This window comes from Gekko japonicus, unplaced genomic scaffold (assembly GCF_001447785.1).
Source record: "Gekko japonicus isolate JY-2015 unplaced genomic scaffold, Gekko_japonicus_V1.1 scaffold229, whole genome shotgun sequence".
NCBI lineage: Eukaryota > Metazoa > Chordata > Lepidosauria > Squamata > Gekkonidae > Gekko > Gekko japonicus.
This window is the reverse complement of record NW_015166426.1, coordinates 1,569,542-1,594,705: the sequence shown is the minus strand read 5'-3', so window position 1 is coordinate 1,594,705 and position 25,164 is coordinate 1,569,542. Positions and strand designations below refer to the sequence as shown.

Below are 25,164 nucleotides of genomic sequence, written 5' to 3'. Positions count from 1 at the left end.
TTATGTTGCCTTTAGTTACATTTAAGCTCATGAGAATGCCTTCTACATAATGGTAGGCTACCATCCCCAGAAACAATGTGGCCCTAGTTAGGGTAAATAGGTGACTAGCACCCCCTCTGTAAACCGCCCAGAGACCCCTACGGGGGTTAGGGCGGTATATCAAGTTGAATAAATAAATAAATAAATAAATAAACAATCCATTACAGTTATGTGCCCCTTTATATCACTGCAGTTTAACCATGTCTTACTCTGTGCCCAATGCATTTAGGACCAGGATGCGGTACGTTAAATGCTGCATGTCTAACCCACCATTGCTGCTGACACAGCAGAAAATGAGAAGGAAGGCTTGTGAGGTACACAGTAGCTCAGAAAGCATAAACAGTGTGCTGTGGAAGAACAGGGCACCAACACTGTTTCAGAGTCCATCCTTTCTTTGATTGCACACAGTGAACACTCAGCAGAGGCATGGCCACCTTAAGTTTTGCTTCTGGCATGATAGATACCCACTGAATTGGCTCTGTACTGCTCAACGATTGCATGTTGCGTCATTCGATGCGGTTGATGGCCACGATGGCTGACTGCAGCAGGGATTGTGGGATGTTCTGGGAAGAAAGATAAGTGGCTTTCCCTGAGCTGCTTCATACAATTCTGGCTACAACAAAGAACCGGCACTGTCAGCATCTGAGCTCTAATTAAGACACTGCATGGGCCAGCCAGAGCCCTTTAAAGTCCTGTTGCTTAAGATGTTCCCATCAAAATAAGCTGGACTTGAGCAAACTTTAGCTGGTAATGTCTATAGTCCTGTCTCTATTGCTTCTGCATTCATTCTAAAAATTCTAAGAGTGAAGACTGTTTTGCATACAACTCTTTAAAATCTCCTTGTGCATCAGCCAGAAGAAAGTCACATACCTTGCAACATGTTAAATGCTGGCATTAATGGATTTGTGTATGGTGTGTGTGCATCTCCTCTAAAAATAGCTACTTTCTCTCTTTTGTATTCTTTCAGTTGCATCATAATTCTTCAATTTTCATTAGTAAATTGATGTTCCATTTGCCAGTATAGTTCTTAATAACATCTTTCTCAACAGAAGACATTTGCGTGTAATGATGCGCAAACATTAAGCTTCTGTTTCGAGCAGCGATAGATCCCTAACTGTATGCTCACTAATGGATTTTAATGGATAGGAAAGAGCTCTTCCCAGATATCAAAATAGGCAGTACTCAGAAATATGGACTTTATAGCTAAGCAGAGGAATTGCAGACATGGAAAGAGGTGATTAAATCCTTCATTTGCAGAAATTATATATCAAGGCCAATGGTAGTAGAATCAAGGTGACTTCTGTCTTTTTTTTTAATGAGGGCCAAAAGTCAAACCTTCCACTCTTCATAATCAGTGGAATGTCCTAGCAATTTATTTCAGTCGTTTAATATAAGGAGCTAGCATGTGCTAGGGTCTGTGAGCACAGGAGAAATCTACGGCATAGCTCTGCTGCTGCACAATTTGCCATTAATTTTCAAAGGGTTTTGCATGGGAGAATAATGGAGGACAGTTTGGAGGATAATATTAGTCATTGAAAGCAGAGTTTTTAAAAAGAGTCCTTAGGCAATGTCAACCTTAATTTGACAGCAACCTTGTGCATTGTAATGTGTGAACTTCCCACAAGGTGGCAACCTCTGCACAAAAAACCCAGATGAAATCACTGCTCCAAGACTCCAGCGCTGTAAACCTACCAGCTTTCCCACCAGGCAGTAAAACATCACCCGACTTTAAACAAAGGGGCTTTTTAGAGGTTTTTTTTTTTTTTTTTAAAAACAGCATTACTAATTAAAATAAACTTCATCAAACTTCGTAAATGTGAGGGATGCCCCTTTCTCACTCAAGAGACTAGCTGCGTACACTTTTTGAAGTTCTGTTTTGTTAACAGTACCCCCTGCTCCCAATAAAAGAGATGCTTGGCAGTGTGGGGGAGGGGAAGTTTAGCCAGATGGCTGCTGGCTTGAAAAACCCAGTGTGGGTGCCTGTCTTTCTCCTGCGCAGGTGCTTAAGGTCTGGGTGTGGCTGGGGGTGCCGAAGGGCAATGGCCAAAGGACTCTTGGCCTTTGGCTCTTAGCCTGAGGGTTGTAGCCAAGAGTTGGAAGAAAGACCTCCTGGCAAAGAGAGGAGGAGAGGGAGCGAGAAAGAGAAGTGAAGGCCTAAACTACATGTATTTAACACGTGGTCCCAGTAGGGACGGCCAGCTGCAATTCCCCATGGGAACGCCATTCTAAAGCCCCCCCTTCTAAAATTCCTCCCCCTGAGCCGTGGCCCCAGTCTGAATTGGGCTTCTGTGGTGCTTTAGAATTGAGTTCTCACGGGGAATGTGCAGCTGGCATCCTTCTGCCAATCCCTATTGGGATCATGTGTTAAATGCAACATGTAGTTTGAGTTGAAGATCTGTTCTGGATTTAGAAGCCTTTCTCCATCCCTTCTCCTATTTGATTGCTTTTGCATTACTGTACTTTTGCTGTTTTGAGCACCTTTGAGTTCCCATTTGGGGAAAAAGGGAAGGACATAAATAGAACAAAAATGAAATGATCCATTTAGATGGAAGAGGAAAAGGAGTAGTGTAGGACCATGGGACCTAGTTTTACTGTAGCCCTGTGCACACACGTCACAATGAACATGAGCTCAATCCATGATTTCTCTTCGTATACACATTGAGTGATTCTTACATTATCGTCAACGTCTGTATGACTGAACACGAGATTTAAACCGTACATTTATCCAGGTTTATTTTCAGAAGGAATTCATGTCGGCTCTTCCATTTACATGTGGGATTCCCGAGTGTTCACTGTAACGTGGGTTCAGGGTTTTTGGTTTTATTTGATTGACGTTAAGCTGCCTTGAGTTTCTTATGGAGAAACGTTCAACGTAAATTATTTGACTGAGTAAATAAATAGAAATCCTTTGTATTCATTTTGGTTGATATGAAACAGGCAACTCGAGGGGAAAACATCTCCCCAGACAGAATTAGCCTGTTGATCTTCAGCATTGCCAGTAAGGTCTTATGATGGGAAAGACTGCTCCACATAGCGATGTCAGGCCTCCCACTACAGCGGGAGATCTCCTGGCATCCCACTGCTTTGCCTGCCATCGCCTGAAGTGCCAGTGGGAGGAAATGGGGGAAAGGGATGTAAATAGAGCGTGGACAGTTTTATGGTTTTGGTTTGGTTTTTTTTGGTAAACTATAGAGTGCCTTGTGACATCATGTCCGGTTTTTACTAGAAGTGGTGTCAGTGCACCGATATGACACCAGTGTCAGTTTGGTGCAGTGGTTAAGTGCGTGGACACTAATCTGGGAGAACTGGGTTTGATTCCTCACTCCTCCACTTGCACCTGGCTGGATGACCTTGGGCAAGCCATAGTTCTGGCTCAGCTGATCTTGAAAAAAGAGCCATTTCTGTCAGAGTTCTCTCAGCCCTACCTACCTCACAGGGTGTCTGTTGTGGGGAGGGGAAGGGAAAGGAGATTGTAAGATGCTCTGAGACTCTGAGGCTGAGTCCAGACTGGCAGTTTGAAGCAGGAGGGAGTCGTGACAAAAAAGACCCGGAACAAACTGTTCCGGGTTTTCCCGTTCACACTGCAGCAACTGATGCGGGAGTATACCGGGAGGAGGCGCAAGGGAGCGTTCACACTGTTGGCCGGCCCCTGGCGGAGGCATGGCTGTAAGGCGGGGCTTTCCTTTTGGTAATCTGGAGATATGTGCATAAGCACTCATGCGCATAAGTGCACAAGAAAAAACGCAGCTTTCGGCATTCACACTTTATTGGTGCAGGATGGACACGGGATAATCGTGCTTTCCAGGGTTTGATACCACTTTCATGTGGTATCTTTTAATCTCGGGAAGTGTTACGAGACGGGTTGAGTACGGCTGGGGAATGCCAGACAGCTGGTGCGGGGCAGAGCAGGAGAAGGTTTGGCAGGCCTGCGTGGCTCGCCGTCGGGGTGGGGGAGAAGGGTTGGCGGGCCTGGTGGCGCCACATGAGCCTTGCTGTTGGTGCCAGGGTGGAGTGGGGGGAGAAGGATTGGCGGGCCCAGGCCTCTCCATCACTAGGGGGGAGGGAGGAGGGAGAAGGCTTGGTGGGCCTGATGGGTCCGTCTGCTGGGCTCACCTGCTGCCGCTTCCTCCTCCTGAGGAGCTCCTCCTGCTTCTGCAGGCCGGGAGCTGTGGGGAATACTCCCCCCACGAGTATCGCGGGTCCCCCTTCTTGTACTTACTGTAGGTGATGCCTGAAATAAGCTTCCCCAACAGCACCACCTACTGGCAGAATATGCCATCACAAAGTGCTATTAACATAACAGAAGAAATAGACACCTTCCCAGAAAAAAGCAGCCTGCAAAACAGATGCAGTCCAAATCTCATTGTTCTTAATAAAACAAAACAAAACAAAAATTTTAACATCAAGAGCACCGCACTTTATTTACTGATTGTCTTTACTGTGTAATGATTGTTTTTATGATGTTTTAACTGTTTTTATGGCAATTGCCTTTGTTGTAGCCGCCCTGAGCCTGCTGGGGAGGGCGAAGTATTAATCTAACAAACAAACAAACAAATAAATAAAAAGCAACCACAGGGAGAAGCCAAAGGACATCAATAATGTGAAATGATGGTCGGGGGTGGGGGGGGAGGAGTGCTTCAGTACAAATCAACAGATCGCCATCAATAGCATTACCTCTGTGCCTGCTGGAAATACTTCTCTGAGGCATTGCCTCCCACCTCCCTGGAAGACAGTCCCCTGGGTTTATTTCTTTGCCCACTTTGAGTAAGAAAGGTCAGGGCAGTTGAAAACAGCAACAGGAATTGGCTATCACCAATGACCCTAACCCCGCATAAAATACAGATATGGGAAACAAACCTCCAAGATCAGTTATCATGTAAATTCACCCTAAGCTATTTGCATTTTATTTATTTACTGAAATTATTTCTATACCATCTCTCAGCCATCAGTTCATTAGGCTGCCTTCATAGCCGAGACAATCAATGTAAGCTGCCACAATAAAACTGCACTCTACAAAAGCAAAATCAGTACACGATATTTAATTTAGCGGCAAAGAGAGATCTTTAATCGTTTAAAAATATTTTTAAGTACCTAGCAACAGATAAACAACCCAAACTAAGGGAAACAGATCAGAATTAAAATGCCAAGATCATCCAGGAAAGAAAATAATAATCACATACTTAGGGGAAGAGAAGTACTTCTCCTGTGCCTAAAACTTTGCAAAGACAGCATCAGTCCAATGTAGGGCTGCCAAGTGGGGGCGGGTGGCGGGTAAACCCCCGCTTCGGAGGCCCGATTCCCGCCGCCGTGGAATTGGGCCCCAGGAGGAACTCTGCCCCCCCTGAAGTGCAGCGTGGTATGTCAATCACGTTGGGGGCGTGGCCCCGATCATCGGAGGGAAAACTCTATGGTTTTCCCTCCGACGATCGGGGCCACGCTTTCAATGTGATCGACGTCGCGCGTCACTTCTGGTGACGTGCTGGCGGCGCGTGCACATCGACAGACGGCTCCCGGAGCCCGGCGAGGCTCCCCCACCAGTAAGAAAAATTGACTTGGCAACCCTAGTCCAATGGCAGTGGGGAAGGAATTCCACAGACTTGCTGCCACTACAGAAAAATCCCCCTTGCCTCAGTGAATGGGGAGCTCATACGGCTAGGTGGCTGAAACAGATTTTAACAGTCACTCAAGTTCATAGGATTTGATCCATCAAGTAATACATTCTGCTGTCATCCCAAGCATGGTCCACAGCTCACTGGATCCCTCATTCCCACTAATTGGGGAATGCTGCATGTGGCCACTGGCATGGTCACCATGACCTTGTGGGGTCCCTGCAGGACTGGGGCCTGCAGCAAGAGAGGCAAACACTTCCATACTGTGCTCCCCACTGTCAGAAGAACACCAAGAAACAGTTCAATCTGAAATTTATTCACAAGTTCACACCTCCTTCTCACTCTACATTACGTCACCCATCAGTGGAAATTCCCCTCGTTCCTCCTCCTCTGTCCACCACAAGCTATGTTTGACCTCCTCCTTTAGTGCTCACCCGAACATCTGGACCCACCCCCAAGGTCCTCTCCAGGCCTCTCTCTTTCCTGACCTTCCTAGCCCTCACAGTCCTATGGGCACGCCCTCTCCTCCCATAGCCTGGAGGATACCACTGGCCAGTTGCAATGCATGGAATAAGTATCAGGCCAGACCAGTCCCCTCTTGGTCTCAAGCCATATTCTCGTCTCTGGCCCACCAGCCTCTGTGCCTCTGCCTCTTGTGGTGTTCCTTCCTCCTGTCATTGGCCTAGGTTTGCCCCCCCCCCCCCTGTGTGGTCTGTATGGCCACATTGCAATTTAGGGTTCCCAGAGATTGGCAGCAGAGGATAGGACTCACAATAATGGGTTTAAATTAAGTGCAGGAAGGGACCAGCTGGATATTAGGAAAAACTATTTTTTACAGTCAGAGTTGTGCAACAGTGGAACCAGCTGCCTAGGGAGGTGGTGGTGAGCTATGCTCCCTCTAAGCTGTGGAGTCTTGTGAGCAAAACTTCTACTTTTTGAGCTGCTGGCATTAAAGTTGTGAGCGAGCGATTTGGCTGCTGCATAAATTGGTTTGCTCTGGAGCCCTCCTTCCTGAGCAAAGACAAAAATGTGTGAGCTGGAGGCTAAAAAACTGTGAGCTAGCTCACACTAACTCAACTTAGAGGGGACGCTGGTGGTAAGCTCCCTCGCACTGACAGTCTTTAAGCAGCGGCTGGACAAACACTTGTCAGGGGGTTGAGCAGGGGGTTGGACTAGACTAGATGGCCTGTACGGCCCCTCCCAACTCTGTGATTCTATGATTCTGTGACCACCACCCCCAATTTTTGTGGCTTCTGCCTGCCACTGGCCAGCTGACCAGCTGACCCTGTGACATTGTGCGGCAATGTCCTTGATGCGATGATGTCATGTGGAAGTGACGTCATTGCAGTGGCAACATTGCATGGTGACGCTCTGCTTTTAGGGCAAAACTCTATGGTTTGAGCCCAGTTTTAGTCATAGAGTTTGCCCCAAAAGCAGAGTGCTGCCATGCGACATGATGACGTCACTTCCGTGTGATGTCATCATGTTGGCGACATTGCCGCCCACTCATGGACCACACCCCAAATCTCCCGGCTGGCACAACAATCATGCCTGGCAGCCCTATTGCAGTTATTGCTTGTTTAGAATAAAAAGGTTCCTGAAGAGGCTTAAGAACATAAGGACACAAGAACATAAGAGAAGCCAATGTTGGATCAGGCCAATAGCCCATCCAGTCCAACAGTCTGTCACACAGTGGCCAAAGATACCAGGGACCATCAGGAGGTCCAGCAGTGGGGCCAGGACACTAGAAGCCCTCCCACTGTTGCCGCCCCCAAGCACCAAGAATACAGAGCATCACTTGCCCCAGACCAAGAATTCCCTGTATTACAAGCAGTACTGGGTCCAACGCATTTCCTCCCCAACACTCTATAACCCCTAAATGTATGACATTTTAATCCAAGATGAGCACTCAAGAAGCTCTCTGTAAACTTAGTAGGGTTTGAAAAAAATGTGAATTTTCTTTGAAAAATGTGAACCCTTAAACATACCCGCTTTTCTTGCCAATCTTATGTTTATTGCGTCTGGTAACTCTCAATTTCCTGGCAGTAAATATGGAATAATAATTCTTCCATACGCTGTACAGTTTTAGGAACTCACAATAAATTATCATAAGCCAGTTAGTTATCAAAGTGACATCCACAGAGGCGAATATGAGAAACAGTATTCCTAAGCAATTAGTGTAGTGATAAATTATTTTAATTGTGAAAATAACTAATTCTGACTTTGATAATTACCTTACTCTTCTCAATGCCGTACTATTCTAATGGTGGAGATAAAACTGAATTCTCATTAAAAATAACATAAGCAATTCCTTACCTGACTGGTCTAGAACTTAATCTAGTTAAGTAGAACTGGAACTGGATTCAAGGAAGCTAGTTCAAGTCTTACCTCTGCCAAGGTTTTGTTTGTTTGTTTGTTTTGGTTTTGCTGAATCCAAACCATGGTTGGATGGAAATTTGCCTTTTTGCTCATGGAAGGAGCCTTTTTATGAGCAGCCGAACAACTGCTTATTCAAACTCGTGATTGGATCCAGCCCACTGTATGGGAATTATTGTCTCTCAACCTCAGTTACCCATCTGTGATATGATAGTGACAGAGAAATCCATTAAGGATTTTGAAGGTTTTAACAACGCTGCTTAAATGAGAGACGATAATAACAGTAATCATAATTCTCCTTGTTGTTAATTCCAGATGCCAAGCAGCACAGTCTATTATCAGTGACTCAGGTATCCATGCATTCTAATGTATCTGTGATTCACCTGATCCACCCACCAAAAAGGAAAGGAAGGAAAGAGAAATTCAGGAAAATTATGCAATATATCTTTACATCCATATGTCCAAGTCACATGCACACTGTTGGGTACATGCAATAATATGTTTTTATTTTTGTTTTAGAGTATTTTTAGGTCACTGTTCAGTGTCTATGGGCCCTCAGATAACCCTGTTTTTCAGTGCTTACAGTCTGCAGAAGACAACTATGCTTAAGCAAGCTTCCTTCATGACCTTTGCCAGTTATATACAGTACTATCTGTATCCTACTGTTCCTCCTAGAAGTTCAACAATGTATCTTCACAACAATCCTACTAGGTAGGTTAGAATGAGAAAAAGTAATTGTCCCAAGGTTACCCAGTGCACTTAGTGGCTGAGTATGGATTTGAACCCATGTCTTTCTGGTACAAACCCTATACTTCAGGGATATCGCATTTGTTATGAGGACTGGATCTGACATTAATGAGACCTTGTTGGGCCAGGCCATGTGTGTCAAAAAATATAATGCCAGGTAGTGGAGATATAAACTTTATAAAGGACACAAGCACAGATTTTTTTTAACTTAAAAACATGCTTAAAACATTAGCACTTTTGCAATATTTTGTTTATTTAACCAGGGCCAGCTTGAGGTGTTCCTGTGCCCTAGGCAAGCGCAGGTGCCAACCTCCTAGTGGGGCCTGGAAACTTCCCAGCTGGCGTGCGGTGCCTCGGGGCGGAGCTTGGCTTTGCCACCCACTCCTTGGGCCTTGCTGGTGAAACGCCTGCCGCGCCTCTTCCTCCTCCACCGGGGCAGTGCTGCGGAGCCTGAGCCGACGGGGCACCCAGCGCAGAGGGAGGGAGAGTGGCGGATGGGATGCCGGCGGCGAGCCCCATCCCAATCCCGTCTTCTTACCTGTGGCGCCCAGCAGCACCACCACCATCGGGGCGAGCAGCTGCGGCAAGAGGCAGCTGCCCATCCTGCGTCCCCCGTCACTGCTGCTCTGGCCGCCCAGCCCTATTGCCACCGCTGCATACAGCCAGGAGCGCCTACCCGCCCCCCTCTGCCTGGTGCAATCTGGGGAAAGGCTGCTACTGTTGCTGCTGCTGCTTGGGCGGCCTCTCCAAGGCCAGGCGAGAGGTCGGCTCCAAGGCCCCCTCTAGGGCGCCGACTGCGGCGCGGGAGGGAGGGAAAGGAGGCAGGAAGGTGGGCGGGCGGGGGAGGCGGAGTGGAGGCCTCAGACGGTGGACTTTGGCACTTCCTGGCAGCGCGCCGCCACTGCTGGCTGGCTGGCTTGAGGGGGCACCACAGCGCCTGGCTCCATGGAGAGGGCGCTCCTCCGGCTCCTAGTGCTGGGAGTGTGCTGGGCTCCTGCGGGCCACCTCTGCCTCTCCTTCCGTGCCCTAAGGGCTGGCCCGCACTCTAGGCGAATGCCTAGTTCGCCTAGCGGGTGAGCCGGCCCTGTATTTAACAGCATCTGATGACTGACACCTCTTGCTCTGAATTATTGCATCAAAATGTCTGTGCTGTTGCAATCTTGAGTATGCTGTTCAAGTGGGTATCTGTAAGCTGCAAACCTACTTTTGATTTATTGACATTCATCACAGAAATCTCATGCTCAGAGTTCTGAGTCTGGGACCCAGGTTAAAACATGAAATGGCTGAGTGATTGAGAGAGTCTGTCGAAGAAAGCTATGATCCAGCAGCAGCAGCAGAACTGGAAGCAGGAGATGGCCAGTTCCACTGCGGGCCTGATGGAAGCCCTCCAGGGGTCTGATCTGGCCCCCGGGCCGCATGTTTGACACCCCTGCTATACTTTGTATACTACATCATACTGTTTTTTCAGTGGCTTATTGAAACTTGTGGCACAATCCTAAACAGAGTTACGCCCTTCTAAATCCACTGACGACAACGGGCTTAGAAGGGAGTACCTGTCCTTACGACTGCACTGTTGGTGTTTGAAACAGTGCAATTCATTAAGTACCTTGTGGATGACAAAGAAACATTTTGACCATTTCACTTTAAAAATCATCATCTGAATTCAGATTTGCTTTCCACATGGAATTCTTGCGTATGTAGATGGCCCCACTACTTTAAATCAGGTCCTTGCATTTAAAGTAATGCAAAGGAATTAGAAAAAAATCTCTTTACTGGATAGAATTAAAATTGAGGCTTACTCATCAAATTTGTATTGCAAATTATATAGTCATGCCTACTGGTATACTGCTAGGCATGAAATCTGACACCTTATGCAGAATTTCATGAACTGATGATTGGATTTTACTCTTTAAAAAGCAACCAGCCAATTACATGTGATTGGATCAGCTGAAGAAATGCTGGTTGGGTTCCCTGATACCTGTCTTTCTTGCAATCACTTTTCCCTTTGTCAAACAAAATGATCAGAGAAAATGAGATCAAAAGGAGAGGCCCTCCTGACTATCCCACCAATCAAAGAAGCTTGCCTAGTGGGTACACGATAGAGGGCCTTTCCAGTGGCAGCCCTACGATCATAGAACAACCTCCTCTGGGAGGGGTGCTTGGCCCCCTCGCTGTCAATCTTCAGGAAGAAGAAGAAGAGATTGGATTTATACCCCTCCCTTCACTACCCAAAGGTGTCTCAGAGCAGCTTACAAACTCCCTTCCCTTCCCCCTCCCCACAACAGACACCCTGTGAGGTAGGTGGGGCTGAGAGCGCTCTGACAGAAATGGCTCTTTTTCAAGAACAACTCTTATCAGAACTATGGCTTGCCCAAGGTCATCCAGCCTGGTGCAAGTGGAGGAGTGGGGGAATCAAACCCGGTTCTCCCAGATTAGAGTCCACGCACTTAACCACTACACCAAGCTGGCTCTCAGGAGGAAGCTGAAGTCAGTTTTATTTAGGACTAGATTTGACTGATTTAGTTTTTATTTGTGGGTTCAAGGAGGGGTAGAGGGTGAGTCATTGGAAGGAATAACACACACACAGCATCTTTTGGTAAAACATGGCCACAGCTTATTTATTTGACTACAGACAAAAGAGCAATGGCGCAGCATGGGGACAGATCCAAGCATCAGGCGACCCGCCTGCTGACCCGATGAACCCCTTCCCCAGCCCTCCTGCTGGAATCTTGGAAAGTGCCTTCCCTATTTTACTTCAGGAGCAGGGTTGTTTCCTCTGCAGGGTGTTTCCTCTGCAGACAGATAAATATGTAACATTAAACTATAGTGAATACCATGCACATTAATATGAGATGAGCTATTCATTGTGTTTATTGTTAGAATAAGCACTGGAGGGAATTCTTAAATGTAATGTTAGTGTAATTCTTAAAACATGTTTGGTTATTCTGCTGAGTGCTTCGTTTTTTGAAAGTTTGAAAGACAATGAGGTTCTTTTGCATACTTTTAATATGGAAGCAATGCTTTGAAGTTATCTTCAATTATTGTTAGACCAGAGGAAAATAAAAAAGCATTACCAGCCCTAAGTATTATAATGATTTTCTTTCAGTTTGCAACCAATAAGGGTTTTCAAGGCAAGACATTAATGTTGTGTTTTGACATCTCCATTCCTCCAATCCAGGCCAGTGTTTTAGACTGTCCCAGTCCAAACCAGAACTTGGTGTGGGCAGGAACAGGGGAAAAGAAAGTTGTACTCCCTATAGCTCCAGACAGAGGAAGAAGTGGACTTATTAAGTTGTGCTTCTGCTTGATACCATGTTGCCTCCTTATTTTGATACCTCGCATTAAGAACACAACAATGAGCAGAGGTGGTTTGCCATTGCCAAGCACTGCATAGCAATGTGGTCTCCCATCCAAGCACAGGCTAGTTTGGGCTATTCAGGCTGCTAGCGTTACATCAGCAATAATTCCCAAGAGAACCACGTAGGTATTAGAGTTCATTAAGCTCAGCACTGTTAACGGTAAACAAGGAATGAATTCATGACAATGCATTAAAAATACATGTTGCCAGTGATACAGAGCCACGAATGCTTGTGATTTAGTTCAGTTTTCAAGCAAGGTGACTTGGGGCTGTCATCTATGCTTTCCTGTCCCTTTCCTTCTACCATCCGGATTAGCTTTTAAACTATACGTGGTGTGTGGTAAACGAAGAAGTGATTGAACACAGCCAACACAAGAGGAAGTTTCTCATGTAAAAATCTTGCCTCCTCCTGACGTCCACTTTGCCACTTTTCTCCATTGTTAGCTTTGTTACAGTAGGAAGGGGGAAATAGTGTCTTTCCTTGCTTGGAAACTCTCTTAGACCAAGGGTTCCCATACACTGTTCACCCACTGCCACCATTCAGGACCTTCTGAGAAATTCTAGACTGACCTTCTGAGAAGGCAACCTTCCAATGCAGTACTAGAACAAAGTGATGAGGTAGAAATCCTTGAAAATATTTTCCAACCAACCCGGTAGCAAGCGTGCAGTCTAGCACGTGGGGAAGCGATTAAGAGAAATATTGCAGAGAAACAAATTCTACTAAGTGAAGCCGACAAAATGTCTTTATAAAAAAAGGTTTGTTATAAAAAGAGAGAGAGAGAAAAGGAAGAAGGTGATCAGATTCCAAAAGGAGGTGGAAAAAGGCAAAAAACACAATACAGGGAAAGACACAGAGCAACAATAGTACAGAGAGGTACTACCATTGAATTAACTACGCTAAACACACATTACTGAATCTGTAGCAGGTTCCTCAGAACATGTGCAGAGTTCCTTTCGGTAACAAGAAGTTGAAGGGGTCATTAACTCCTACCCACCCTCCTGTGGACCTAGTTTCTTCTTAAGAGTAAAAACTGAAGACAAGGGAAAACCACAATGTCCAAATATTTATTTATTTATTATATTTATTTATTATATTTATACCCCGCCCATCCCGCAAGCAGGCTCAGGGCGGCTGGTAAATGGAATTGGATCTAGGCCAGCCTCCTTTCTAAGAGTGACAAACCGAGTTCTCCAATCCCATGCAAATCCCCATTGCTAATGTCAGAGGTTACTGTTATCAATCAGAGCCATATAGAATATAGTCTCACTTGCATCGAGCATCTGAACTTTCATAACAAATAGGTGGTCTGGTCCAAAATGGATTGTCCTTTGTCCAAAAATTATTAATTCTGCCAGGACGGTCCAATTTTAGAATGGAAGTGAATGACTCGTTCTAATGGAAACCTCCAGGGATCTAAGATCCCAGAGACTCTAGGTGGCACACAAGTTCCAAGGAGATTTTTTTTTGTTCAGAACTTTCCAATATATATGTAATTAAGAGCCCAGACCAAAGGCCCATGTAGCCCAACATTCTGTTTCCCACAAGCAGCTCATCAAGGCAACTGCCCTCCCCATATGTTGACCTCACCCAGCAGCTTATATACATGCCTCTGATTCCATTCAGCCATTATGGCATTGATACATCTGCTCTCCATGATTGTGTCTAATTCCCTTTTAAAACATCTGTCCTATATCTGGCAGCTATAAACTCTGTAAATCAATTATGCATTGTATGAAGTACTTCCTGTTGTCTGTCCTGAATCTACTGCTCATCGATTTCATTATATGACCTCGTTCTTGTATCATGAGAGAGGGAGAATCTTCTTCTCTGTCCATTTTTTCTCCACTATGCATAATTTTACAAATCTCTAGCATTTCCTTTCTTAGTTATCTCTTTTGTTACAGAATCCCAGATGCTGTAGCCTATTCTTAGAGGGAAGAAGCTGAAGCTTCTAATTTTTGGTTGCCATTTTGTTTGCACATTTCTCAGTTCTGTAATATCTGTTTTGGAGAACATAGGTGATCAGAACTGGTATACAGCATTCCAAATGTGGCGAACCATAGATTTATATGAAAGCATTATGGTATTGACCCTATTTTCATTTTCTTCCCCAGTACTCTGTAGCATGGGAGCATTTTACCTCTGTTCACAATGAATTGATGTTATCATTGTGCTATGCACCTGTATTGGATGTGCATATGGAAGACCACTGTACGGTGAGGAGGCCATAGAGAATCTTCACTGACACTCTATTTACCCTTAATTTCCCCTCGTTCACTCTGTGGCGGGCCATGGCCTGCCAAAGCTAATTCCTAGCTGGCTGTGCCTGGTATTGTAGTGCAACTCTTCATTCACGTTGTGCTTAGAGCATCACTATTAGCCTATATAAAACCCCTTCACCCCTTCTTAGCCCTTCATACTTCACTGATGGGTCCAGATCTCCACAGGGATGCTTCTACATACACCTCCAGAGCACACCCCTCCTCTGTTATGAAGAAACGAGGCCTTGCAACTCTGATGAAAAAAATGCCAACTATGATCTCCTGAGGTTGGCATTACAAGGGAGATGAAAGGAAAACCTGAGGGAGGAAAGTAGGATGAGGATGTTAATTAGGTCTAATTATCAGGAAATCTCTGTTAATGAGACTTCTTATCACCTCATGGGGAGTGGGGGAGGGGGAAGGGACAGAAATCCCCTGTGGAGATTGGAGGGGAGATAAAGTAGGCAGCGGGAGAAGAAAGGAGAGAAATAGGAGCCTGTGAAGGGATGGAAGAGAAGGTCAATAAGAATTAAAAATTGTTACCAATTTGTACTTGATGCTTGTATTTTGGATCAGAAAAATATACTAAAGCTTTACTTCTGGCTTTCTGATGCAGAGAAATGTTATAGAGGAAACTAAGATGGAAAAATAGGTTCTTAATTAATGGGATAAACCTGAACATCACTCGCTTTCCTATCAGTGAAGGAACCAAGATCTCTGATTGCCTTTCAAAGCTCCATACAAAACCATTCCCTAACCACTGAGAACCAGCATCCAATTAGCATCTTAATGGTTCTTAAGAGTTGTTCTGACTAGTGAACTTTAATATTTTTATATGTTTTATATGTTTATACTAAGCTGTAAAAGTCAAGCTCTAATTACAAGAATGGCAGACATGATCTTTCAGAATCCAGAAATTGTGCTCTAAATGAATAGATAATAAGAGTCATGAAACAAAGCTAAGAAAATATAAAAGTGCTGGGAAGGGCTAGACAGCGGTTCCCGCAGAGACAAATGCCTTGACAGCAAACTGAAAGAGAAACAATTTGGGTGATCTTTTTAAAATGTCAAAATCATTCTTAAGCCCAGTATGATATTTAGGGCACAACATAAGGAGGGAAGGGGTGGGGGATAATTCCTTTTAATTGCTAGAAATAATAATCTCTGCTTGGAGTAATGCTGTAGGCAATGTTGCTGTTTGCTCTTAGGACAGCTGTTCAGGCACCCAGTGTTGGAACCAAAGAATGTAAAGCAGTACTATCAGGCCAAATTAACCTAGCATGGAGCACCACTGACTTTGGTGAAGAATAACCTGCCTCAAAGAGGTTTTGTGTACAGCATACTGATCCGCATACATTCTTATAAAGTCATTACTGTAGATGCAACAGGATCACAATCCTGAGAACCCAGACTAGCACTGTACTAGGCAGGCAACAAACAATAGTTTTTTTTTAAAAAAACCTATATTTATTGGAAAGATAAATTAAATCAAAACACAGAGTCCATGGGAAAACAAAAGGAAACAAGGCAGAAATATGCCAAGGGTGCTAGAAAATTCCCTAAATGACAGCTTTTTTTTTTTTTAAGTAGATTTCAGGATAGTGTAAAAGCTACAACTGATGACTTTGGCATAAACTGAGGGATGGTGGTTTCGATTATTCTTTTAAAATGTAACTCTGAAAACAATGACATTTACAAGGTTAAAAGGCCCTATCACATACAGCATGCATTACATACAAAATCAATTTCAGTCACATGAAATTGAAATGGAAAAAGAAAAAGATTTTTGTTGATTAAAAAAAAACCCCGTTTCTCAAAACTTATTATGTGGGTCCTAAGAATACATTTCAAAGCTTCTGAATCATCTACTTATTTTGGAATGATTTCACATTAGTCAATAGTGCAGTTGAAGGGACAGTAGTTGGAAGATCATACCTATCAGTAGTCGGAATGGAAGCTGGAATATAAATGCTGTGTTTTCATGAGTTGAAAACCCAACCCTCAATAAATGTCCAAGAAATTAATGGCAGTTCCTTGCATTCAAACATTACATTGCTAATAATGTGCATCAGCAATGTAATCTGTTGTTTTAATGACAACTTTCCAGAGGCAGAAGGAAAACAAAATCAGTGATCCATTAGAAAACATTTTCATTTCCCCCCTTTTAAAATGTCTTTGTTGTTACCTTCTCACATAGCCCTTTGAGTGCTCAAACCATAAACATATGCCAAAAGTGCAGGACAGCAATAGATTGAATAACAGGAGCAGAAGTTCTCAAATCCACACCAAGAAAGAAACGACTTAAGCTTTTGCACACAGAAGTCCTGCAAATTGAAAACATGACTGATCTGGGAGCAGGTGTAGCATTATTGTTAGACTGGTTGAACGTCCTCTGGAAAACCATCTTAGGCATTGGATCCTGTTGGATACATTGCTGCTCCTAGGTGGTCGGCTGTTGGCAGTGGTCAGAAATGCCTTTTACTAAATCATCCTGTAGACCTTTACAGGATGTAAGTTTGGGGTAGAAATATTTAAGTGAGCAAATGAATAGATATTAAGGGATAAAGTTGAGCAGTTGACACTCAGTCTTATCCTGGAATTTTGAGAAGGTGCCCTGCAAAGAACATCAAACACTAAGGATACAATTGCACAGAACAATATTTATTTATTTATTTATTATTGTTTATATTTATATCCCGCCTTTCCAGATACCTGACTCAAGGCAACTAACAACATTAAAATGGCATAAACAACCAAGTTAAAACAATTAATAAATACCATACCAGTTAAAACAACACCAGTTGCAATTAACCCAACAGAAATGGCAGTAATCACAATCCCATCCAAAGATAGGGGTAGCGTCCAGCGGAATCTCAGGCCTGAGGGTGTTCTAAAATTTCAGACCAGATGATGTTCCAGGGCACACTCATCAGTGGCAGCCCCTAGCCGAAAGCCTGGTGGAAGAGCTCTGTTTACAGGCCCTGCGGAACTGTAAAAGATTCCACAGGGCCCTGATGTTATCTGGGAGCTCATTCCACCAGGTTGGGGCCGCCACTGAGAAAGCCCTGGTTCTGGTGATATTCAGCCTGGCTTCCTTCGGACCAGGTAGGGTCAGGCGATGTTGCGACCCTGACCGCAGTGCTCTCTGGGGCACATATGGGGAGAGGCGGTCCCTCAAGTAGGCAGGCCCCTGACCATGTAGGGCTTTAAAGGTTAGCACCAGTACCCTGAACCGAATCCGGTACACTATAGGCAGCTAGTGCAGTGTCCTCAGCACAGGCTGGATGTGGTCCCGTATAAGAGACCCAACAACAGCCTGGCCACGGCATTCTGCACTAGCTGCAGCCTCCGGATCTGGGACAAGGGCAGCCCCATGTAGAGAGCATTGCAGTAGTCTAATATCGAGGTGACCATTGCGTGGATCACTGTTGCAAGGTCATTGCATTCGAGGAAGGGAACCAGCTGCCTGATCAGCCGTAGGTGGTAAAAGACTGCCTTGGCAGTGGCTGCTACCTGGCCTCCATTGTTAAGGAGGCATCCATGAGCACTCGCAAGCTCCTGACCCTCGGCGCTGGCATCAATGATGCCCCACCGAAAGCCGGCAATGGGATCCCTACCCCCGACCTGCTCCGACTCAAGCACAGGACCGCCATCTTAATTGGATTCAGTTTCAGTCAGCTCAGTCTAAGCCAGCCCGCTGCATCCTGAAGCACCAGCTCCAGGTCATCTGGGTTGGAGCTGGACCGCCCGCCCAACAACAGATATAGCTGGGTGTCATCAGCATACTGGTGACACCCCAGCCCGTGCCTCCAGGCAATCTGGGCGAGGGAGCGCATATAGATGTTAGACAACATCGGGGATAGCACCGCCCCTTGCAGCACCCCACACACCAGTGGGTGCCTCTGGGACGGCTGCTCCACTAGTGCCGCCCTCTGTCTCCGACCCTAGAGAAAAGAGGCAAGCCATTGCAGGGCAAGCCCTTGGATTCCAGTGTCGGCGAGGTGGTGAATCAGTAACTGGTGGTCGACGGTGTCAAACACCGCCAACAGATCCAACAAAACCAACACTGGCGTGCTGCCCCAATCCAGATGCCTGGATTACTATTACTAGCTACTAATGCATTTATTCACCTCAGCATGCAGGAGAGTCTAAACTATTATAAGCTTTCCGTAAAAGTTAAATTAACAAATATAGGTTTTTCCACTCCATCTCTTCCAATTCCCCTCCGAATTACATTCCCTTTCCCACATGCCTTTTGTCCATGCAAGTTCTATGATTCCCCCACAGAGTTTTTCTTATGGATAAAGGGGACAACTCATTCCTTTTTCATCAGTGGAGAAGCTGGTTGGATCCCCAGCAATGGCGGGTTTTTTGCACCACTGGCATTACCATCAACTGTGCAAGCCTGAATATAAAGAGACAGTCAATGCTGCTGACTTCTTACAGGTTTAAACTTAATAAGTGATGCTTTATTGGAAAATCTGGTCACCCAGCCTCAAGAGCCACGAGTTACTTTGCACAGAGCTCTTTGTATAGAAATATTTACTCAGCGAATGACACTACTGTAAGTTTCAATAACGCAGAGAAGCAGCTTCATAAAAATGGAGTGCCATTCAGTACTGATAAAACAATTTGCAGAAGGACTCAGTGTCTAGTCTGTTAATAATCAAATCCCTCTGGCAACATAGTGTATGTATGACCCGAAGGATACTATCAAGGCTGTATTTTTATCCTTGCCTTCTCAAACTCTGAAATTAATCCCTTCTGCCTTTCCTGAGTCTTGATAAATAAGACTGGTCTCCCCAACGAGAATGAGGGTGGAGTGGCTGTTACAGTATTGTGCCAGGACTAAGGAGCCCTGATTTAGGGCCAATTATGCTCTCCCTCAGCCTAATCTACATTTCAGAGACATTGTAGGAGTAATGCAGAGGAGAAGGAAACCCTGAGCTCCTTGGAAGAAGGGTGAAATATGAATGTGATTGACCTTGGATTGTAGAAGGATCGCACATGATTGTATGCTCCCAATTTTTTCCCAAATAAAACATTTTTTGCATAATCACAGGGAAAATGGTTCTAGCCATGACTTCTCCCTATTTTTTAAAAGAGGTGGTTTTGAAATTTCAGTTTTCACCCCTTTGTTTGCATGCTTGCTTTAACGATAATTTGCTGATCCACAAACTGTGTCAGGGCTGCTATGATATAGAAGATCATATTGAACGTGGACTACAGAATCCTAGATTCAGATCTTTATTCAGGGATGTAATTCACTCACTGGCTAGCCTTGGGCAAGTCACTGTAACCCACCCCGAGCCCACTTGCAGGATGGGTGGGCTATAAATACAAATAACAAAAACAACAACACTGCATGTTTTGATTATATCAGATTATATAACCCCATGAAAGCCATGTTAAACTCCTTGAAGGAAGGGGGAGATACAAGTGGGACAGATAAAAAGTATATACAACTTGAATCTCCCAGTTTGAAATCTCATACAATACTTTTGCCTGTTGGTTTGGGAGATGGGAAGGTATGAGCAGGAGATGTGCTGTGGTAGAAATAAAGATTCTCATCCAGTGGGAGTTACTTACAATTAGCTTCCATGGAAAGCAGTGGGAGTTAAGACCCACTGTGGGTCACACTGCAGAACTCTAAAGCAGGACTGGGTTAGTGGAGTGGAAAAGCAGTGGCTCAGAGGGGGCATGATGAGACCTCGTTCAAGCTGCTAGTTCCTCTCCTGCCTCTGCAATCCCTTTTGCCCACAAGGGTACACTTATGGAAGTAGCATTTCAGTTGTCTTATTTTATTCTGCAAAGCTGAGTGGATTTCCTGTAGTCTCCTAATGATAAAAAATTAAACACAACCTTGTAGGCAATCTGGCACTTAGCAGTTTGGCATGCTTGATCTCTTGTTCCTGGGTTTTCTATGTGACTGTCCCATTCCTTCTATATAAATTGTAGTTCAAGTCAGGCACACAGACTATCCCTGAGGAACACAAGACTACATAACACCAAAAGCATGCACTGCTTATATTATATATCCCGAGAGCATGTTACTGCTTGGCCACTGACATTTCTAATTACACGGCAGCCTCTGGGAGGACAAATTCTGATGAGAGTATCCCCACTATCAGGGGCCCAGTTTGTCTCCGTTTTTATATGCCCTGTAACTTGGACCATCCTAGATCATGAATTGGACAAGCACCATTCTTGTTCTCATAACCTTAAAATTTAATTTCACCATCCAAAGCTCAAGGGATAAGAGTGCTGCTTGCAAGAAGACATTTCCCCTCTTTTCCTGCACTACGATGTGTTCAGCCTCCTAAACAGGTCTCTAACCATGTAGTGCCTTGGCATTTTAGCTATTAATGTGACCTCAGTGCTTACCAGAGCACCATAGTGTCTTTAATTGTAATAAAACAGAATACTAATGAGCAGAAATAGAGATGGCATGGCAATATGCCTAACGTATATATTTTCAGCCCACTACCCCCTTAGAGACCAACAAAATTTTTTCCAGGATATAAATTTTTGTGAGTCAAAGTTCACTTTGTCAGAATTTTTATTCATGAAAGCTTATATCCTGGAAAATGTTGTTGGTCTCTAAGGTGCTACTGGACTTGAATTTTGTTCTGTCCTGACTTGGGCGGCCTAGACTAGCCTGATTTCATCAGATTCCGGAAGTTAAGCATAGTCAGCCCTGGTTAGTACTTGGATGGGAGACCACCAAGGAAGTCCAGGGTCACTACGCAGAGCAAGGCAATGGCAAACCACCACTGAAGGCCTCCTGCCTTGAAAGTCCCATGAGGGGTCACCATAATTCAGCTGCAACTTGACAACACTTTCCACCACCACCACTATAGAACATAGCCACAGCTACCCACCTGAACCTTATATATTATTGTTTGTCTGGTGTGGTCAGTTACCCTGAACCTTCTTTATGATACTGGGTTGGATCCAACCAGTTTTTCCACTGGTAGAAAAGGGAGGATGGGGTGCCCCCCTTTGGCCACCAAAAAGGCTATGCTGGGGATCAGGGGACTTTCATGGACAAAAGGAATGTGGGTTAGTGTTTGGATCTAACCCAGGAGGAAAAGGTTGTTAGATATATACATTCTTGTGTAATAGAGGGAAAACAGACTGAATGTGCATCAGAATTAGAGATTCTGTCAATAATCTCGGACATGGGGAGATGGAATCTAGGTTGCTAGTTGGGGACTGGGTATGGTGCCACCACAGCAGGATTGTAACTATGTTAATCAAAGATGTGTATTATTCTGAATGTTGGGGAGGGCAGGAAAGGAATTTTTGTCTTGTGGATAGTGGTGAGTCTTGGCACCTTTGATAAGAATGAGTATTGTAATATGTATCTGAACGAGGCTATCTGTCAGCAGAGTATTATTCTCAGTAGGATGCACATTTTTTCTTGTGGAAAATCCCCCAAGAGGTCTGCATGTACAAGGCTATCTGAGACACTCTGCAGATTTTCCATGAATATCTAATACCACTGAGAAGGAAAAATTCCATAGGACTGAAGGAACAGGTTTTGCGCACCCCCGTTTTGAAATTAATAGGATCTACCTTACAGAATGTCCACTATATTTTCTTCAGTCCACCATCTGTCCCCTTCAATGACCTTCCAGGCTGTTTTATCACCTGCCAGGCCCAGCTGGGGGAAAAAATGGCTGGAGCAGGATTTGCTTAGCAGAATCAGAGAGGGTAATGTTGGTTCTGCCCATTAATTCATCTACATGTGATTCTGTCCAGCATTCAATTTTTCTGCACATTTTAAATTAATTCATGTTTTTAAAAAAAGGAATAACAGGGCTTTTACCACGTTCTGGGTGAGTGGCACTACATATATGCAAATAGTTTATGTGCAGGTTTTTAAATTCATTTTAATAGTTTCTTTGAAGAAATGTATTTTTATTTCATTCATTATTTCATTAATTCTCTTTCTATTGTGAGAAAGCTTAATCAGATGTGTGACAGACTGCACTTTTGGGGGACATTTTTTGTATTTTTTATGTGCATGTGTGTGTGAGTGTGTTATTTATGCTGTATTTTGTTTACTCGTTTATTTAAATTGTACTGGTATTTTTGTAAGATTGGTAGAAGATATAACACTTTGTCCACGTAACACCCAGAGAGAGATCCAAATGCCCTGCCTGCTGACTCCAGTTTACTAACACACACACTTACTCTATGTGCATTGTAGCCAGATACAAGACATGCAAGCTCATTGAAATCAGTCTCACACGTATAATGTGACACACAGGCTTTAAATAAGTACTTGCTGCTCAGTTTAACAAAGTCCCCCAGATGAAGAGTGAACATGGAAATAGGCTGATATAGAATCCTTCCACTATTGTTCATTTATTTAGGAAAAGATTTATGCCACCTCCAGGAACCTGCCCAAGGCGACTTACAAAATGAAAATAATAAAAACCATTAAAATATATTAATTAAAACCCAGCATTAAAAACCCAATCCAGCATAAAAACATAGACCATAAAAACAGACCTCTGTCGGCTACCGAGCCAGCAATATGAACGGTGGAAACACAATGGAAAGAAAATCCTATCTGGAATTCTTCTGTTATAAGATCTGTCTGACAGGAATATTTCCATATCAGTTTCCTCTCTCCTGAGTTTCATCCATTCCCTTTAAGGTATTTTCTACCCAGGGACAGGTTTGTGTGGTTTCCCCATAGTTTCAGGGCTTCCATATGGCAGGTTTCCTTGCAGTTTTCCTACCCCATCCCCTGGCAGCAGTCCATCCCCCCCAGGGGCCTTTTTAAATTTATTAAAAAATGAGCAAATGATTTTCATTGTATATAGTTATAACAGTCTTTGTAATCAGGTTCTCTAAATTTCCAGTATTCATTTTTTTTAAAAAAGTAAGTCTAACCTCTTTTGTTGTGGAGGTATATGGGGAAAGGAATATCTCTGCAAAAAAGCGGATAGAGACTTACGTTTTGTAAAAAAAGAAAGATGGGAGTTTAGAGGACTTGGAACACAGATTGTTATAACAATATACTGATATTCAATTGCTGATGAAAAAGGAGAATGTCCACAGGGGAAAAGGGCAGGGAAAGCAGAACCAGAAAAATCTGAACTCTCTTCCCCCGTATGTAGCTATGCAGGCTTTGCTGTGGCCTTTCCCAAAACTGTGCAGCATAGCAGGCTTGGGGAAAACCTGAGAGGTGAATGAATCCACCATGATGTTGCGGGAAGACAGGGGAAAAAGCTTTCTCTTTGAAGTCTACAAAACGAACTTCTAGGCTCCAGACAAACAAAGAGAAACTTCCCTTTATTAACAATAAGCCCCTTCGACTGGAGGTCTTGAGCCATACAATAAAACCACAGTTCAAACATCAATAACAATTACAGAGTGACGAAACTCAAGAGTGGAAACAAAAGAATTAATCCATTAGTTGGTTTCCCCCTTCATTTTTGTAATTCAAATGATGGAAGTTAGTAAGGTATTTTTTTAATTTGCTGTTCTCATTAGTTTTAAATCAGATGCAGGAGAAGACATCCAGTAAACCATTGTCCTTCCTTTAAGAGCAGCAATAAATAATTCCAGGGGGAGTCTTACCCTTGGAACCAGCAGTTGCCTGAAACTGTTGGAGGCTGAACCATCAGACAAGTTGATAGGGGAAAATGAGAAGGAATAAAGTAGTCCCTGCTGAAGCAGAGAAACCTTATTTACAATCATATCAATGAACTATTCTCAAATCGTCTCCTGTTCCCAAGCAATAATATGGGGAAAACAAACCCCAACCACCGAAGAAAGCCCTAAGGAAATCTTTATATTGCCTTTTTTGGAATCCACTTCCCAGTAAGAAATACAGCCAGTGCATACAGAGATTGGGAGGCTTAAACAATCGGTGTATGGATACTAACCTAGCTCATTTACATTATGAGAATTTAGAATGATTAAAAGGGAGTCTGGTTTATAACTGACATGGTGGTTAGTTTGGTGTGCGGACTCTAATCTGGGAGAACTGGGTTTGATTCCCCACTCCTCCACTTGCACCTGCTGATGTGACCTTGGGTCAGTCACAAGCTCTGGCACAGCTGTCCTTGAAAAAGAGCAGTCTGTGTCAGAGCTCTCTCAGCCCCACCTACCTCACAGGGTGTCTGTTGTGGGGAGGGGAAGGGAAGGGAGACTGTAAGCCGCTCTGAGACTCCAAGTGAAGGGCGGGGGATAAATCCAATCTCCTCCTCCTCCTCCTCCTTCTTCGTGGAGTCTGTGCGAGATTTAGTTTAGGTCATGCCTTCTACTCCATTTCCTATTGGCTTAATTTCTTCCAAATTTCAATATAATGGTTTGGATCCAGTCGTCTTTCTACTCAGCCTCACAGAATTCTCCTTCTTATTACAACCCCTGTCCCACATGGTTTTTATCCATGCAAGTCCCATTATTCCCAACATAGCCATTTTGGTGGTGAAAGGAGACCCCCTCCTTGCTTTCTCGCCAACGGAAAAGCCTGTTGGAGCCAGTCAGCTTTTCCACTCAATCTCACCCAATTACACTCTGTACTGTAGCCCTCCCCACACATGGCTTTTATCAGTGCAGGTCCCAGGATTCTCAGCATAGCCTTTTTGGTGGTGAAAGGGGACCCTATCCTTCCTTTGTTTCCCAAAAAGGATAAGAGTTGAGGTGAAGGATAGCGAGAGAACCCGAGTGAAGGTCAAAAATTATCAGACAGGAATTGTAGGTCTCTAGTCATCTTTAAAAAACTAAACTGTAGTTGTAGTTTACATAGAC

General features: G+C 44.2%; 1 protein-coding gene across 1 annotated transcript in view; it reads right to left on the bottom strand.

Annotated features, from left to right (window-relative positions):
* Positions 1 to 25,164, bottom strand: part of LOC107110907 (glutamate receptor ionotropic, delta-2-like) — a 1,200,243-nt gene that overhangs the window by 13,311 nt on the left and 1,161,768 nt on the right.